This window comes from Protopterus annectens, chromosome 1.part1 (assembly GCF_019279795.1).
Source record: "Protopterus annectens isolate FY-2018-M chromosome 1.part1, PAN1.0, whole genome shotgun sequence".
In the NCBI taxonomy this organism is placed as follows: domain Eukaryota; kingdom Metazoa; phylum Chordata; order Ceratodontiformes; family Protopteridae; genus Protopterus; species Protopterus annectens.
Genome location: NC_056726.1, coordinates 1,437,643,531 through 1,437,663,951, shown reverse-complemented (window position 1 = coordinate 1,437,663,951; position 20,421 = coordinate 1,437,643,531).

Below are 20,421 nucleotides of genomic sequence, written 5' to 3'. Positions count from 1 at the left end.
TGGAGCACGGAGCCAGACATAGTGTAACATTGTTTACACAGTACATGACACACATGTCCACACATATACTGCACCTGATGCCTGTGGTTGGTGCCACAGGCTACGGTGGACAGAGACATCACATACATGGCATGACACAGTACAGGTATGGTGACATTCTGCAGGTGTCATACACAGCATGCTGGCGACTGACCTCAGGTGTCACCTGTCAGCTGTGGTGCATGCTGTGCAGCAGTAGGATGCTGTACCGGTACAGGAATTTGTCCGCAATCGCGGGGTGTACACCACTATGGCACACACCCCATTGTGTGCAGATGGGGACACCTGCCTGTGTGGTCAGCACCCTCACAATACAATGCACCCACACGCCATGTCACAGGGGGCGGACTTGCACAGGTGGCCAGTATGGCTCACACCTATGGCATCGACAGGGTTGTACAATGCAGCACCAGTACGGGATGGTCACCCTGTGTGGTTAGTGTCCGTTCACAACTCTATATCTGCATACACCCTCACACCAGGCAGCAGACATACAGACATGTTGACACACTCACATGGTGGTGACCACACATGTCTACATGGAGGGACGACGTGTTGCATGTACTGCACCATCCACATCCATGCACCCCACACTGAGGTATATACAGATCTCTACCATGGTGTACAGTGATGTGTGGCACGTGGGACATAGTCCCCCCGATATGTGGCATACATGGGCACACATTCCTGCACACATGTCGGTGCTGGGAATGCCACACCCGCCATATGGGATATGTGCAGGCGTGCAGCGGTATCTAGTGCATTATGCGTAACAACATTGTATCCGGCAGCTGTGCCGATATATGCACTTGGGAGGTGGTAGGTGTTACAGTAGCCATGTGACATATGGTCGATGACACCTGGCCGATGGGTATGCATTATGGCAGCACTGTCATGTAACGGCGACATAGCAGACTGTATGCACATGGCAGGGTAGGATGGTGTGTGTCACACCTGTGACCACCACCTGCACACATGCATGTGGACAGGTGTTTAAACACATGATGTACACACATACCGCCATGCGTGCTGTTACTATGCCACCATATGACGGCCCCCATGATGGGTATGCATGTGGTAGGGGGTTGCAACTGTGTTATGGACATCGGACACCACACATGCATGGCTGCACCATGCATGGTACACGTGTCACATGTATCCCCTGTTGCCATGTGTGTATGCATTGCTACGTTGTGACATGTGTGTCAACATACATGGAACATGGACTGTGGTATGGTATCACAGCTGTTACAGGCAAACTGTACAAGGGTATGTGTCCCAGTCAACACCGCTACACCCTGTAGGGGGAGCATACCACAGACATATGTCCACCTTCCATTCGTGTGTGTATTACTGCGTACGCCAGTGTTATGCATGTGGTACATCACAGGCTTCGTATGTGTCCTGTGTGCAGTCCATGCACACAGCCAGACAATCACATATAGGACATATCCGGATGCTGTTTCACTGTGGTACAGCTGCAGTCATGTGTCATATCTGTGTCAGGGCCGTGGTATGTGTGGAGCACGCCTGTCCATGTATACCGATATGGGCGGACTACATCACACCTGTGGGATCATTGATAGTACATGTGTACTCTGCATGACGGGTGTACACCGCCATATAGACCTGTGGACATATGTCACATGCTGTTGCTGGACCGTGAGGCATACTGCTGCACCGATGACATGCTGCTGGCATGGCAGCTACAGTGTTCACTGCAGTGTGTAAATGTTCGGCCTGCACCCGTGATGCCTGTGATGTCATCTGTGTGCGTACATGTAACTGCATGTGTGTCCACCCTGTGCGTGTGGACGGGTTTACCTGGCCGTGACTTGCAGTGTGTATACTCCGTCTGCATGCCGGACGGCGCGTAGCACATACTAAGTGTGTGAGCATGCCCGGGTTGCTGTTGTGTAGGGGGACACACACGGCGGTCCACACTCTGCCCTTCCATGATTCCACCCCATGTGAATGCATGTCTGCACTCTGCAAATTCTAAGTGTGTGAGCATGCCCAGTAAGCAGCTGTGTAGATGGACACACAGTACAGTGCACACCGCGCCCGTCTGTGAAGATACCCCATGTGCATGTATGTTCCCCCTTTGCAACCGCCACGTGTGTGAGCATGCCCGGGTTGCTGTTGTGTAGGTGGACACACACGACGATCCACACTCTGCCCTTCCATGATTCCACCCCATGTGTATGCATGTCTGCATTCTGCAAATTCTAAGTGTGTGAGCATGCCCAGTAAGCAGCTGTGTAGATGGACACACAGTACAGTGCACACCGCGCCCGTCTGTGAAGATACCCTGTGTGCATGCATGTTCCCCCTTTGCAACTGCCACGTGTGTGAGCATGCCCGGGTTGCTGTTGTGTAGGTGGACACACATGACGGTCCACACTCTGCCCTTCCATGATTCCACCCCATGTGTATGCATGTCTGCACTCTGCAAATGCTAAGTGTGTGAGCATGCCCAGTAAGCAGCTGTGTAGATGGACACACATTACAGTGCACACCGCTCCCGTCTGTGAAGATACCCCGTGTGCATGCATGTTCCCCCTTTGCAACCGCCACGTGTGTGAGCATGCCCGGGTTGCTGTTGTGTAGGTGGACACACATGATGGTCCACACTCTGCCCTTCCATGATTCCACCCCATGTGTATGCATGTCTGCACTCTGCAAATGCTAAGTGTGTGAGCATGCCCAGTAAGCAGCTGTGTAGATGGACACACAGTACAGTGCACACCACACACATCTGTGGTTATACCCCGTGTGCATGTATGTTTCCCCTTCACGACCGCTAGGTGTGAGGGCATGCCCAGTACGCCATTCGTGGGAACACAGTACAGTCAGCACCGATGTCTGCTACTAAGCGTGTAGCCATGGCCAATGACATCCTGCATAGCCATGGTGGCCGTCCAGGTGAGTCATATGTGGTTGATATGCCACAATGGCTGCCTACATCATGCACGCCGGTTGCCCTCTCATAGGGTATACTGTCTGTGGTGCATCCTGTATCCATGTCGTGATGTTGTGCTCCGTAGTTAGTTGGTATTCCTGAGTGCAGCGCTACCGTGTTACTGTACGCCCACCTTGGGATGGTAACATGCTGTGTGACTGCGCACTCTGTCTTCATTCCCTATCAGCTGCCTTGCCTCTGCAGATGATATCACCCACCTAGGGGTATGCCTCCTGACAGTGCTGTGCTCAGTAATCTCAGTAGCACGTTCTGTAGATGCATCATGCTGTAGTGTGTTCATGTAAGTAGGTGTAGGTTCAACTCCCGGCCCTTCCCCGTGTGTGTGTGTGTGTGTGTGTGTTTCCAGCTGCCCCTGGAGACAGTAGTTCTTTTGGATGCTTCGCAACACATACCTTGGCTATTGGCATCTATTCCTTTCCCATGATTCCCCCCAGGCTGCGCACTTGCAAAGTAAGGGGGAGCACCCCGTAAGCACTGTGTAGTGGAAAAAGAAAGTGCACAACCCCTTTTTTTCCCCCCCCCGGGTGTGTTTTTCCCCCTTTCCCGGGGGCTCCCCCCCTTTTTTGGGGGGGCCGGGTGATGCCCCCCAAGGGCCCAAAACCCAAACCGGGGCGCCTACATATGGGGTGTTCAAAGGGGCAAACCCCCCCCTTCCCTTTGGGTTTTTTTGGGTTTTTTTTTGGGGGTTTTCCCCCCCTTTGGTTTTCCCCAAAAACCCCCCGGGTAAAATTTTGGGGCCTTGCCATTTTGCTTTTTTTAAATGTTAAAAGGGGGTTTTACGGCTTTTTGTTTTGTTCACTGCTGAGGTGTTCTTGGGGGAAACTCCGGCTTGGTTTTGGTGTTTTTTGGGGGGTTTTGCCCCGGGGAAATTAGTTTTAAAAACCCTTGGAGGGCATTTTTTTTTTCCCCCCCCCTGGTTGTCGCCCCTTGGGGAAATTGGAAAAAAAATTAAATTTTGGGGGGTTTTTTAGGTTAACCCCCGGCCGGGGGGGGGGTTTTTTTGTGTTTGGTTTTTTTGGTTTTTAGCTCCCCAGGTTTTTTGGATGAACCCCTTTTTTGGATTTTTTGGTGTGTCCCCCCGAAGTATCCTTGACGCTTCCAAAACCTGCTTTTCATCCAGGTATTCATTTAGGGTGGGTTCAACGCCCTTCCCCGTGTTGTTTTTTTCCCGCTGGGGGTTTTTGGGGGGAACCCCCCTTTTTCTTTTTGGTGTTCACCCCCAGAATAGTGACCCCGGGCCAAAACTGGGGCGAAAATCTAGTGATTTTTCTTTAGGTAGGCTAGGTTCAACCCCGGCCCCCCCCGTTTTTGTGTGGGGTGGTTTTTACCCCCCTGGGGGGTGTTTTTGGCCCACCTCCTTGGGTTTTGGGGTTTTCCCAGTTCACCCCCAAAAGGGGCCCCCTCGTAATTCTAAGTTTGAAATGCTCTGCTGAGTGTTTTCATGTATGGCAATTCACCCGCCCCGGGTTGTGGGGGTTTTTTCCGCCCCGGGTGTTCTTTTGGGCCCAAACATCCTTTGGTAGCATTCCTTCGGATGATGCCCCGCCAAATACCTTGACATTGCTGTTTGGTGGCTTCTAAAATGTCATGTGAGTTTTTCTTAGGGGAGGTTCACTGGGCCCCCCCTTTGGGGTTGGGTGTTTTTTTCCACCCCAAATTTCAGGCCCCCCAAACCCTTGGCATTCCTACCCGGTATGCCCCCCCCAAAATGCCCTCGGTGTCTCATAATCTGGAGGTTGAAAATGCACAGCGTGTGTGTTAGGGTAGGCATTCAATGGGCCCCCCCCCTTGTTTGTGTTTCCACCCCCCGGGGGGTTTTTAACCCGGAACAAAACCTTGGTTTTGGGCTCACCTAGGATGTTACCCCTGAATTTGCCTGAATTGCTAGAAATTCCTGCCCTTTGTTGCTCTGCTGTGTGTGTTTGTGGTGGCAATTAAATGGCCCCCCCGGGTTTTGTTTGGGGGCCAGCCCCCCTGGGGAAGATTTTAAACCCCCCCGCAACACTCCTTGGTATTGCACTTTTCCTTTTAGGTTGCACCCCCTGGTTGCCCTGACAGCCTTGCCAAAATTGGTAGGTTTGAAACACAGCGTGTGTGTTAGTATGGCTATTAAACCCCCCCGGCCCTTCCCTGTTTTGTGTGTTTTTGCTCCCTGGGGTAGTTTTTTTGGCCCGCAAAATACCTTGGCATTGGGACCCTGTGCCCCCACCTAATTCCCTACGGTTTTGGTTCAGGGTCCTGCTTTCCCCTTGTCTCTGCTTTTTGGGGGGTCAATCCCCATGCCTGCTAGCTGTGTGTGTGTGTCTATGCTCCCAGCCGCATGGGTTCATAGGTTATGGCTTTAGAGGTTCCGCAGAACACTTATATCCTGCCAACATCTCTGTGTTTGTGGATGTTGAGACGCGGCTAGTGGACTGCCTGTGTGCTGCTGTGGTTGGCGACCTCCGTAGCATGTTCTCCACGTGCGCCCTGCTGTGGTGTGGTGGGGTGGTGCTGTGTACGTTCCACTCCCGGCCTTGCCACATGTGTCCGTCTGTATCTCTCTCGATGTATATATACATACATATGTTATGCCCATAGTGCTGCTCTTGCATGGGCAGCTGTCTGTCCCATGTATCGCATATTTGCACGGCTGACACATAGAACTGTGGTACGATGCATATCCACTCATTGTCCATGCAACGTCCGTAGTCGGCCGCGCCCTAGAGACATCTGCTGGATATCGTGGCAGACAGCTATCCTTGCTGTACTGACACTGTACCCATTACCGCCATAAACCTTGTGTATCATTGCCTGTTTATGGTGTGTGTATGTCTATCTGAGCTGTGTGCATGGTCGTGTGTATGTCCCGCTATAGCCGTCTGTGCAGGTGTCGCGACTATGGGTAATCCTTGTAGACCGCTGTTTCATGTGCACTTCAGCACATACCTGCGGACCGTACTACCCCTCCTACGGCAGCACGGGAGCGGCCTTAGATCAACCGCTGCCCTAGGCGATGGGGCTCCATGGCACCCACCACCACAACACATGGTGCCCCCATCCTGGTGTACCTACATGACATAACTACTGGAAAGGTGGCCCTGCTAGTGCGGCACCCTAGGCAGCCGCCGGGTTGGCCTATGCCTAAGGCCGGCTATGAGCACATCCCATCATTTTGGAGTGGATCCTAGTGTTTCCACACACATGTATCTGTGTCTGTTCATAGCACTCCACCTCAGGGGACGTATATCTGGACACAGCCTTAGGAGATAGTGGGAAACTCGGGACCAGTCATGTCATGTTTCTCTTAGAAACATTGATAGTGGGCACTTTGATATGTTATGCATGTGTATGGCATTTCCGTCAGATGTGGTGTCTTCCTCGCATGTTTGTCGTTGTGTCCTGTCGGCAGATATCATGTGGCTGCCGGACTGCTACTGTTACATGGAACACAGCAGACATATGAGGCAGACCTCTACTCAGTCTGCATACATCTGTGCAGTTGCAGGGTATGTGACTACTATAACATGCCTACTGTCTGCCTACAATACACATTAGTGTGTGGCGGCATGACAGACCACATGGCATTACTTTGTATTTGCATGGCACACCCACGCAGACAGTTGTGTTCCTCACACAGGTCTACATCTGCTTATCCACACTACTTGTTCTTTCCTGTACCATATGTGTGCGTATTTGCGCTTCCCATCGGTGGCGGGGCTCACGTATGGCTATGGGGGCCTGACATTTGTTATGTTAACACTTCATGGCACACTGGGGGACACGTCACCTTTGTGTCTGCTTACCTTCCACATTGACCTTCGCGGGGCATACGTTGTCATCCACAGTTACCAGGGTAGGACATATGCATGTTTGCACATTTGTCCTGCTGTCTTTCTTCCCACCTGTCCGCCTACGATCACCGGTTCAGTACATGTATTCTGGACAGGTAGCTCCTGCATACCCTGACCTGTTGTCATTATGTGTAAACACCCTGACGTTCGGCCATTGCCCTTGTTATGTTTCACATAGTGCCGTGCCTTCCTAGCTGTTTGCTGCCTAAGCATTCCAGACTGTGCGGTGGGTGATAGGGATCGCTATTTCCATTGCATGGGTAGTGACACTCATAACATCCGTATTCATGGCTATGCCAGCATACCTCTCCAGTGTACCTGGTTATGAGGGACCTACCTCATTTGGGGTCTTCGATGGGTCATGCTCCTCGGACTCCCTCAGAGTTCCACATTGGAAGGGTCTGTTACACATTCAGTGTTAGGAATGGTTTAGGTGTACTCCATAAAATATCCAACATGTACACAACCAGCCAACAGAGCACGGAACCAGCGCAATAATAAAATATAACATACCAATCAACATAAAATAACCGCTGGTACCTTATGGCACACAATCCAAAAAACACATAGGTAGATGAAACAGTCAATGTAGAAATAGTCCAGGACAGTGCCCAAATGGTATAAAAGGTTCCTTTATTAACAAGTGAGCGCTTTCACCTGTAGGCTTCTTCAGACTTATACATAACATAAAAGCATTCAGGATTTAAATATCCATCCTTACATTTTCATTGGTCAATTTCTCATCAAACAATGAACAATTAACCCCAGCATATTAAGCGCAAACCCAATGTTAAATACCCACACATATATTAACATGTTTAAAAACATCTTATTAAAACATGTATTATATTATATTGTACTATGCCTAATTTTCATCAATTATAAATATAACAATATATATAACAAATATGTATATTATATCAATGTAAAACAGTGGTAAACAACTAAAAGAGTGGACTAATAGGTGCTAAATGTATAGCTGTACCTAAACTACATTCCTGTTATTTGGGTTTAAGCCTCCTGCTTCTCAAAAGAGGCTTAATCTGTGCTTTATCATTCAACCCTGGTGTTTGGTCATCTCTCCACCTAATAATCCATCTCAATTCGCATTCTAAAGTATAGTTGATAAGTTCCCCCCCTCTGGGATTAAAATCTAGCTTTTGTAAAACACTGAATTTAAAAGTATGCCTAGAACCCAAATCCTTATGATGTTTGGCCAAAGCATTAAATTCAGAGCCTATTCTGATGTGTTAGACATGCTCCCTAACACGTTCTTTCAGTGACCTGTTGGTTTTGCCAATATAGAATGCAGAGCATGCCACACATCTAGCCAAATATATAACATTCTTACTATTGCAATTTGTTAAAGTGTTAAAATGAAAAGTTTGTTTTGTGGTAGGGTGTATGAAAAGAGTTCCATCTTGGATATATACACATTGGTTACATTTACCACATGGTACAGTGTTAATTCCAGGTGTATCCATACTTTTCCTTGCCAAAGTGTTTTTAGGTTTACATAACTACCTTTTGAGATTTGGTTTGTTCTTGAAGAATACATTGGGTCTCGGGCCTACAATCTTACTAATATCATTATCCAGATGTAAAATATCCCAGTGTTTAACCGCAAATTGTTTTAACTGTACGGCATCTTTCGTGAAAAACATGGGGGCCCTAGGGTCAACCATTGTGGGTGTCTGACTAATATCAGATGTACTAATAAACTCTGAAAAATAGGGTTTCGCTATCGTACCTCTTAATTAATTAACTTCCAATATTGTCTGTTCGACCATCTCTATGTTATAACCTCTTTGTGTGAACTTAGCTCTCAATCCATCCAGCTCTTTCTTATAACCTTCGGCTGTCGGATTGAGTCTAGATGCCCTCATTATTTGTCCTTTCATCACATTATTAAAGACAAACGTAGGCTGCATACTGTGTCTGTGAAGTAATGTATACCTATGGCAAAGTTTCCTATGTATAGAGGTATTGAGTAGGCCATTACTAAGCCTATTAATGGCAACATCTAAATAGGAAATCTCACTCAATGAAGAATTCAATGTAAATTTCACGAAATTATTAGAATTATTCATGCTTTCAACGAGTTCCAGGAGTGTATATACATCACTAAGCCAAATGAAAAAAAGGTCATCTACAAACCTCCGATATATGCCTACAAATGTCTGGAAAAGATCTAGCTTAAAAATAACTTTTTCCTCCCAGCAGGCCATCACTAGGTTGGCGTAGCTATTGGCACAGGCAGTGCCCATAGCTACGCCATCCCTCTGTAGGAAAATCTCTTCTCCAAACATAAAGATATTATTCAACAGAATAGTTTCTAAGAAAAGTGCTAACAAATCAATTCTCTCAGATGAATAATCAGAGTGGTTACATAGGTATTCCTGTATAAAATGTATCCCTATATCATTGGGGATAACAGTAAACAGACTAACTACGTCTGAAGTGACCAGTATGTATTGTCAGTTATCATCCAGTTGACTAGTATACGCATATAAGTCAAGTAAGAATTGCTTACTGTCTCTCAGAATAGTAATACAGCAAACCTTGAGTCCTGGTCTTCTTCAAAAAAGACTTTAATGAACATAAACCAGACCAAAATAGACGATGAAAGAAACGATACACTCCACAATCCAAACATACTGAGCGCTTTCACCCACTAACATGGGGCATCATCAGAGTACAAATGCTTTGGCCAAACATCATAAGGATTTGGGTTCTAGGCATACTGTTAAATTCAGTGTTTTACAAAAGCTAGACTTTAATCCCAGAGGGGGGGACCTTATCAACTATACTTTAGAATGCGAATTGAGATGGATTATTAGGTGGAGAGCTGACCAAACACCAGGGTTGAATGATAAAGCACAGATTAAGCCTCTTTTGAGAAGCAGGAGGCTTAAACCATAATAACAGGAATGTAGTTTAGGTACAGCTATACATTTAACACCTATTAGTCCACTCTTTCAGTTGTTTACCACTGTTTTACATTGATATAATATACATATTTATTATATATATTTTTATATTTATAATTGATGAAAATTAGGCATAGTACAATATAATATAATACATGTTTTAATAAGATGTTTTTAAATATGTTAATATATATGTGAGTATTTAACATTGAGTTTGCACTTTATATGCTGGGGTAAATTGTTCATTGTTTGATGAGAAATTGACCAATGGAAATGTAAGGAAGGATATTTAAATCCTGAATGCTTTTATGTTATGTTTAAGTCTGAAGGAGCCTATGGGTGAAAGTGCTTACTTGTGAATAAAGGAACCTTTTTATACCATTTGGGCACTGTCCTGGACTATTTCTACGTTGACTGTTTCATCTACCTATGTGTTTTTTGGATTGTGTGCCATAAGGTACCAGCGGTTATTTTATGTTGATTAGGTGTAATCCATGGTCAATTGACATTAATCATATTAATTCATTAAAGGATCTTCTTTATAAGTGGGAACAGCATAGTTTAACCATCCTATGACCTTCCTAGTTGAAGTTGTTAGTGAGCCATTAGTATGTGTTCCACAGGTCGCCTATTTGTTCCGCATTATGGGAGCGAGTGATCCCCATTTTGGTGATGGCAGATTGAGAGCTATGTACGCCGGTATTCGCACGATGGTCTGACTTTGTATGGGAATTTCTAATGTAGTCCCTATCTGTATTTCCTGTGCTATGCCTTACTGCAGCTGTGTAATTCCTCCAGGTTTCCAGTTATGGGTGCCATCTTGGTCGTACGCGTGTCCATCCATGGGAATTGCATACTGGACACTGATATAGGGCTGTACACATTTCACACCTGCTTTCAGCATTATCCGGTGGATGCTTTGCATCATTAGTGGGGATTAAGGCATGTGCTATACCCACATCCCTCCCACAGGGCAGGCCAATGGATTCTCTGCCAAACAACACCGAGCCCCATTTCTGCATACCCAGGTTCCCATGACTGCAACCCTCAATGGTACACATTACACATCCTTCATGTGTGCGGTACTGGGATGTGGACGCACTTCTATGGACTCGACAATCTGGGGATTTCTGTTCATATGTCCTGCATTTCATGGACACGTGTCATCAACCTTAAACACGCTGGTGGTGCATATGTCTAGCTGTGCCGTAGTCGTGGCTGTCACTTCTTTTGCGTCGATCGCAGCAGGGGTTGCGAACGGAGCAATTTTTGGAGTCCTACAATGGACACCAGTGTGCATATGTAAAGTGTAGAACTTGTTGGACTGTCACCATCTGGCCAGTGGTTTTGACTGCTGCTGTATGTTCCCCGTTCGCGGATGTCTGTTTGACTACCCATATTATGTATTACTTGGCATATCTATATCCATGTACCAGTAAGCAGAAATACAGCAAACCTTGAGTCCTGGTCATCTTCATAAAAGACTTTAATGAACATAAATCAGACCAAAACAGACGATGACAAAAACGATACACTCCACAGTCCAAAGATACTGAGCGCTTTCACCCACTAACATTGGGCATCATCAGAGTACAAAATACATTAGATAGTCATCCCTTATATACTTCCTTCAGAGTCAATTTAAAGACAATTAATCAATAAACTTGCTCATAGTTAAGTAGCCAGTAATCCAAGTCTTAAAGATAAAGTGAAATATAAAAATCAGTGTTGCATAAATAACTTAATGGAAACATAAATACAACAACAATGTGTTAATATGAATACAATATTGGTAAATACAATCAGTAAATTGAAAATTAATTGATAATTGTTGTGAGTAAACCTTAGACTGTAGTGTGTTGATAATAAAATTATGTATATTAATGTGTATAATTGTTGTATTAAGATTCCAAATCATTAAATAAATAAGTACAATTGAATACATATTGTATAAATATAAATGTAAATAAGAGTCACAATGTTAAATATAAATATGACTGTATATAAATATATAATTATGATATGAAATAAAATGTAGTTGTTTACATCTTGTTTTCCAGTGACATATCTATGTCCATGTGTCATATATACGGGCCGTCGGACTGTTGTGTGTAGATATATACATGTGAACCCCTCGTTTCATACCTTGCTTTGTTACTGTCTGTGGATTACCTGTGTACACACATCTATTACCATAGCATACCTTTTCACTGTACAGGTTCTGGCAGGGTGTACGGCTGGTTGGCCCTTAATCTTGCTGTGTGTTACATTGACCTGTGTCTATCTGGCAATTTGCTGGCGTGTCATGTGAGACCTTCTTGATTCTATAGGGACCTGATCCCATAATTGTGATGTGCTTCCACTGGCCATATATATCTCTGTCGTTTGGGATCTGTATGTAGCCAGTCCTTTCAAGACACTTTCTATTGTTGTTCTTTTTTGGTTACATATATGAGTACTTTGGTACGTTGTGCTATTATTGTGTGTGGAGCATTTCTCCATGGGCCTCGGCTGACACTGGACATATATCCAACTAGACTAGCTCGGTCAACATGTGTGAGCCAACTAAACACAATCCGTATGGTGGCACCTTCTGACAAGTGGGTCAGGTTACAGATGCATAACCGTCGTCAATCCCTACTACTAACACACACGTTATTCTATCCACATTCTATGTTTGTCTTATCACATAGCATGTGTTTCTCACTATTTGTACCGATACTTTGCATGGCATTGTCCGATTCCATACTTTCAGAGGCTGACAGTTTTGAGACATGTATAAGTAACATGGAGGACACAGCATTAACTTTCCCTGCTGTGAGCGGATCACACATGCACAGGCGCACTTGCATTTCCTAATTGTGGGTTACGCGCAGGCGCACATGCATATCTGTATTCTGGTTACATATGTTTACTGGGTCTGTGTGGTTACGTGGTCTGTATTAGTTGTGACTGTTCCGGTAACATATCTCTGATCCAGTTGACGGACGTGTGCAAACACACTTTCACCTTTACACATGTAACTGTCATTGCGGCACGGACGCATTACGTACACATTCACATTTATATGTTCTATAGTCGTAATTCAAACGGGACTGCATTCACGTTTGCCGGTTGCTGTGACCACTACACGTTAGCTGTTCTGTCTCATTTATATGCATGCCCATGGTACTTAGCTACATTAGCATACCCCCCCACCCCACCCCCGCACTCACGTACGTCACAGGCATCCATTCTCCTGCTGGGAAAAGTGCAGTACTACATGTTACACATTCCTTATTCCCTACCGCTCATGGCCCAGGATGCATATGTCATGACCGCAGGGATATTCGGATCACGGGGCTTATAGTCCCTACGCATACAGGCCTTCGATTGTCAGGGTGTTCCTGTGGTGCTTTGGGTTTGGTCTTGTCCGCCTAGTGTACGGAACTGCCCTGACCATGTACGAATGTCAGACGAGTCACATGGGCACGGTCTGTCCATGTCTATGATACCATATCCCCCCCCATTATTCCTAACCGTGCGCGCTGATTGGCCGGCGTGCCCGTTGTAGATCGTGTTATAGTAATTGCACACGGTCTGGTCGACCGGACCTATTTTAATTACTATACCTCGGTATTTATAACCTGTCTCGCTATGTTACATGGGTTAAACATTGCGTGACAGCTTTCACTGAGCCATGGACATGTCCGTTGCTTACTTTGGGGCAGTCCCGCTCTGCTACACACATTTAACATGGCGGAACAGGTTGAACAGCACAGCAACGGGGACATCGGGCTCTCTGTCGCTGTTTTGTATTGAATCGCTATGTTGACTTTGTTTCACATAGTGAGACAATGTCAACATTGGCAACGGACATCTCGCGCAGTACGTCCGCACCGCCGCGGGTGCCGTATGTCTGCGGATGGGCTGCGAACAGGCATTATGCTGTGCCATTATGTCTGGGAATATATGGTTTCTTTCCCTAGATGATATGGCATACTAGCAATGACCCACGTCTGGGTGTGGGTACTGCTGTATTTACCCACAGTTGCCTTTGTGTGGTCCCTCGGGCATCGGCCTCGGGACCACACCACGTCTACCGTGGGTATATCTAGCATTACCCACATCCGGGCGTGGGTTATTGCTATGGTATTCCGTGTGTACGGACACGTGTGTTTGGACAACCTACAATAGCTTCTGCTATTGGCATACAATTCTGTGGGTGGTGCCGGTTACCATACATATGCCATGTTCTGCGTTTGTCCCATTCACACTTGTTTATCCCCTGTCCTCATTCATACGTGGATATTTATGTGGCACATGATTGAACTATGTATTACCTGCAGGAATGCTGTGTACAGTGCACATATGTCACGGTTGGTTACAGTGTATCTGTGTACCTACCTCTGTGATACTGAGGACTACCACACATCCTTCACAGCATTACATGCGTATGTCCATACTATTATTCGGTGGCCTGTGGGGGGTTGTCAGAGCTACGGTTACACGTGTCCCTGTTTGTGCACGCATCATGGTGGTCTTTGACCAGCCTCCGTTGCTATCGTGGGATGGACAGTGGTGTTGGTGTGTGTTTGGGTTGTGTTTCTACTGCCGATACGTCAGTGGGGGGGTGGGGTTGGCACATGTTCCTCTTTGCAGGGGGCCCCATCCTGGACATTTGTGTCATGCGTCGACACTTGGCACGTGCCATATGTCCTGTGATATTCCCACAGTCATGTATGCCTTCCTGCATTACTACTGCATGTTACTGGCAGTTTGTATCTGGTACGCATGGCTATTATGTTGGATAGCTTAGGCTATTCCCATGCTATGACATACCCATTCATCCGGGCATATACGTGTTATTCAATCCTTTGCATTGGCCATGGGTGTTTGGCCATACGGCACCACTATTATCTACGTGTGATGTCCCACCTTCACCTTCTGTGCATGTGGCACCCTGTTGGGGTGTCCTGCTTGGTGGGCGGATGTTCCACCCTATGTCTTGTGTTTGACATGTCTGCATAGCTAATCATCGGTACAGTGGCTGCACATACTGCTTTGTCCAGATGTGTACAGTTATGGACACCGTGGCATGTGAACACCTACGGGGTTTCGACAGGTCTGTACCACATGCTGGATGTACGCATTCTGCTGACACATTCACATGCGGCCATTTGGATATCAGTACCTGAGGTGGGATGTTGACATGTGGGGTACATATTTGCATGCGTGGCACTGCCTAGGACAATACTTCATACTACATTTGGGGTATACCCACTGTGTGTAGGTGTGCAGCTGCGCAAGGCTGCTAGCTGGATTGGGTGGACGGTCGTACATGGGTGCGGGTTACGTGCTATGACAGGGCTGTTGTGTATTACATTTGCATGCATGGGTTCTGCTTCTGGATATTCCGCTTCGGCATATGCCATCCTATGTGTAAGCGACGGGTACGTTGCTGGGTCTAGCACATGTTGCTATGCACATGTGTGTCTGTGTTTAGGGTATCTGGTTTCTTTCTGGTTGTTATATGGACACGGCTGCCCAGCAGTGTACTCTCACTACCACTGTGGAATGGCTGGTGACCATGCCCATAGGGCTACTCGTGTGTAGGTGCGGCGCACTGACATGCTGCGGTACACCTTCACTGGGTATGCCTACTGACAGTGCATTGCGTGATGGACACGGTATTATGCGTATCCTTTGTTCCTTGGACGGGTACAATTTGGACTTCGTGGGTTAATGTTTGGTTCTCCATTTTGTGTAGACGGGTACTATGTTGCATACTCTGTGTATGTTTCATTATCCACGGACACTGGTTGGTGCAGTTACTATTGCAGGCGGCCTGTGACAGTCAGCACTTTAGGTTGCTCCTCGCCTGCCGGCTTGGCCATGCCTACGGGCGCATCCTACTTGGGCACGCGCACGTGCCCTCTGCACGTGGTTGTGGTTGCGGCGCACACTCATTACTATGCATGTGGCGCTGCTACGCCGGTTATACACTGCACTGCCGGCGCAAGCCTTACACCGTCCTTGCGCCAAGCTTCATGAATCCGGGGGAATAACTTTTATTTCCCATTAGCACCTTACCTTCTCTTTGCATCATACTACTAAAACTAAACTCCATTTATTCAAACTAACAACTTCAATATGTTTCTTTTGTTACCTGATAACTGCTATTAACAGTGAGTCCACTTGAATCAAAATGTTATGTGTGACTGATATCGCTGTTTTGTTTACTTTCATTGTTATAGCTGCTCTTATTTTGTATTCTAACTGCTATGAAACCTCATTTTTGTTGTAAATGCCATTGTGACCTGACCAATTCACAGATGTTAAATAAATAATCAACACTTTAGAATATATATTACCATGGATAATACAACACAGAAAACAGTACACTGTAATACTTGAGACAAATATGGCTTTGCCTAAATCTTTCTCAGAATGCCATCACAAATGAGAACAACCTAACATCAATCTATTTGAATACATAAAGAAAAAAAAAAATAAGCAGAACTAACAAACTGACAGGTAAATTTTCCTTCCATTGGTCCAAACTGTGTTTGAACAGGCTTAGGGAGGAGCTCTGTTTCAAATGAATAGGAAGTCTCTTCATATGAAACAGAGCTCATCTCTAAGCAACGGTTAAAGGAGCTTTGCTTGAATTCATTTTTTGCAGTGTATGGATAAAGTTTTTTGTTGTCTTTTTGTAATTTGTTTTTAATTACTTTCTGAGAGACTTATGGGTTTGAAGTGTTTGGAGAGTTTGTTCTGTCTTCCATTGTTTTCATCTCTCATGCCCGCTTAGTTTTTGCTGTTAGAAAGCTAACAACATCTGGAATTGTTTTTACTTTCTGTTTCGTAGACTGGCAATGGAGTTAATATTTAGGAAGGTTTGGTTGAAGTTGTTAATAACCTTATTTAACGACAGCTATTTAATCAGGTTCCAATTACAATGTTTATATAGACTGACTACTGGTATTCTGAAATTACTTTTTAGAGCATGCCGAGTTGTGTGTGACTTTTTTATGTTTTTTATGTTAGTTCAAAATTATGGAAGTGGGACTATAGTCATTGGAGGTGACCAGTGTATTTCTGAGGAGGACACGTTAATCAAACAAAAAAATACGTGTACCACTGCAAACCAAACCAGTAAGAAAAATCAGGAGCTTCCTGAGGTCAATAAAGGCAAGTTAGCAGCAAAAGGCTAGCGTAAACACAACTTTATTCTCGCTTTCGTCAGAACCTGACTTCTTCAGAAACATTCTACTACCTACATTTTAATAGTACCTATTAGCTTTCATCTGGCATTCTCCCATCCCCCTTCCAGTACCTTTACCTCACCACTTTATCTTCTGGTCTTGCATCACCAGGTAAAACAGTTCCTTAACTCACTAGCTGAATCACAGATAATGATATACTTCTCTTTACTACCCCTCTTGTTCACACCATACCTCCTTACCTTTTATGAAAACCAGTTTCTCACAGGATTTCAGGTCCCAAAAGGCCATACTATCACCCCAGCTGTAAATCCTTCCACCTTCAACCATACTTACAGTACCAGATCCTATCCAACATCTTGTTCAGTCTATCAACATCTCAACCCCAGGCACATTAACTCTAGATCCAAACACTACTACAAACTAATAAACAAATTCCTGAAGTTCATCACCAAGCATAGACTCAACCTAATACTTGGTGGTGATATTCACCCCAACCCTGGCCCACTCACTTCAGATACACATACCCCCTCTACTTGTAATCTAAGCTACAAACCTACAATTAATAGGCCAACTAACTCTCTCCTAGTCTGTCATCTCAATATTAGAAGCATTAATAACAAGGTACATGAATTGCATGCACTTCTGGATGTCCACTCCCCTGAGATTCTCTGTTTATCTGAAACCTGGTTAAATCCTAACACTAAAGACAATGAAGTGTTACCACCTGGGTACAACATACACAGGTTGGATCGTGCTTCGAGGAAGGGGGGTGGGGTAGCTGTACTCTATAAATCTGAGTTGAATGTTATCATAGATGTAATACAGCCTCCTCAGATTAATAATTCAGAGATTCTTGCCACCAAATTGCAACTTAATAAAAATAAATGCATTAATATCATCTGTATGTACATTCCCCCAGGTAACAATGTATCTACATTTGAAGATATCCTGCACTGGCTATCATGTCACTACCCCCAAGAAACCCTACTACTTGGAGACTTTAACATAGACTGGGGCACCTGTTCCTCAGAATCCCCAACCACCCATATTAACCTGCATGCATTTACACAAATCATATCTACCCCTACCAGGATAGGTAAACCCAACCAAAAAGAAAGTATACTTGACTGGGTACTCATAAACAGTAACCCTCAACTGTGCACCTCTGATACCCTCCTTAATGGCCTGAGCGATCACCTTCTCACATATGTAATTAAGCACAAAACCATTAATTCCCAACAACCCTTACTCAGAAAGGTTAGAAACAATAAAAACTTTGACCCTGCTAAATTCCAACAAGAACTGAACTCATGTAATTGGTCTATTCTAAAAAACCTACCCTTAGAGGAAGCAGTAGCGTACCTTAACAACAAATTCCTTGATACCCTTGATTTGCATGCACCTGTTCGTTCAAAGAGAACCAAGGCAAAAACTGCACCATGGCTTTCTACAGAGTCTAAACTCAAAATTACCCTTAGAAACAAAGCATGGGCTTTATGGCGTTCTTCTAAAGACCCTCAAGATCACATTAAATACAGGCAATCCAGGAACAAAACCAAAAAATCAATTTTACAAGACAAAAAACAATACTACTGTAATTTACAGACAGTAAATCAAAATAACCCTCAGTAGTTTTGGGCAGGTTTAAATAATCTACTACATCCTGGACAAACTTCAACCCCAATCCCTGCTACTACTATTGATAAAACCCCTGAAGATGTCTCTGATAGTTTTAACCAATTCTTTACTGAGACAATTCAAGCCCTAGCTAGCCAACTACCTCCTAGCTCCCCTGGTCCTGAATGTAGCATCCCTAGAAACCTACTTGCGTTCAGCTTCCAACCAGTCGCCACTTCACTTATCCATACCTTGATCAAAAAATTAAAACCCACTACACTTTCTGCTGATCAACTCCCTGCCGAGTACCTACAAAAATCAGCTGATGCTATTGCTTACCCCATCTCAATACTAATCAATCGAACCATAGTAGAAGCTAAAATTCCCACCATCTGGAAAATATCCTATGTAATCCCACTTCACAAAGGAGGCAGCTCTACTGAATTCTCCAATTATAGGCCAATAGCTATACTCTCTCCACTTGCAAGGATTATGGAAAAATGTATTCATAGACAACTCATGCACCACCTAATCCAAAATCACCTTATGGCAGACACTCAGCATGGCTTCCGTCCTCATCACAGCACTACTTCAGCCCTCCTAGCCTTTACTAACACCATAAACCATAATCGCAACAATAATTATATATCCTCAGCCCACTTTTTGGATCTTTCCAAGGCATTCAATATGGTTGATCACCAACTTTTAATCCACACCCTACAAACATTCTGTCTAGATACTGGAGCCCTCCAATGGTTTCAATCCTACCTGAATGGTCAACAGCAGGCTGTCCTCTGGCAGAACAAACTCTCTAACCTTCTACCAAACAACCTTGGAGTACCACAAGGCTCTATACTAGGGCCCTTGCTGTTCTCCATCTTCATTAACGACCTTTATACCGTCATCCCAAAAGTCAGCTGTATCCAATATGCTGATGACTCTACTCTGATTTGCTCAGCCACATCTCCAGTAGAGTTATGGTCAGCTACCCAGACCCCCTTTAATACAATAGAAAACTGGCTTTCTGAATATCATCTGATCCTAAATCCCAAAAAAACTAAAATGCTGTTATTTTCACCAACACGTAGGTCTACCACTTTCACCTTTACCATAAAATCAAATGATGGCACAATAATCTCCCCTGACCCATCTACAAAACTATTAGCTGTCATCATAGACAATAATCTCAAATTTGACCTACATGTTAACCAAGCTCTCAAAACCATCAATAAAAAACTAGGGTCACTTTACAGAATAAAAGTCTTCCTAACCCCTCCAGCTAAAATTGCCATAGCTCGCTCTCACCTTCTTTCAACCCTTCTGTATGCACTCCCTCTACTCTCGAATTTAAACAAGACTGTTCTTAACAAACTTTCAACTTGTTACAACCACATTGCCAGGTTTGCCACTGGGCTGCCTTTTAGGACACATCATTGCATCAATCTAAATCAGCTTGGGTGGCTTGAACTACCCAGCCTAATCCAGTATAACCAACTGATTATGGCCTATAAAATCCTCTATAATCCGGACAATACTCCTGCATATAAAAATATTATCACACCCTATAACAATCCTAGACCGCTTCGATCCTCTAACAAACTATTAATTCAGACTAGAAAAATTAATAATAAAGCTGATGATTCTCTCTTTGCAAACTCTATAAGTAGATCCTGGAACTCTCTTCCAGCTAATATTACCTTACTTTCCACCTTAGGTCAATTTAAAACTAGACTCAAACAACATTTGTCATTTAACTGGCTATGTCAATGTATCAAGCCTGGCTAACTCTCTCTAGAATGTGTAAAAATCTG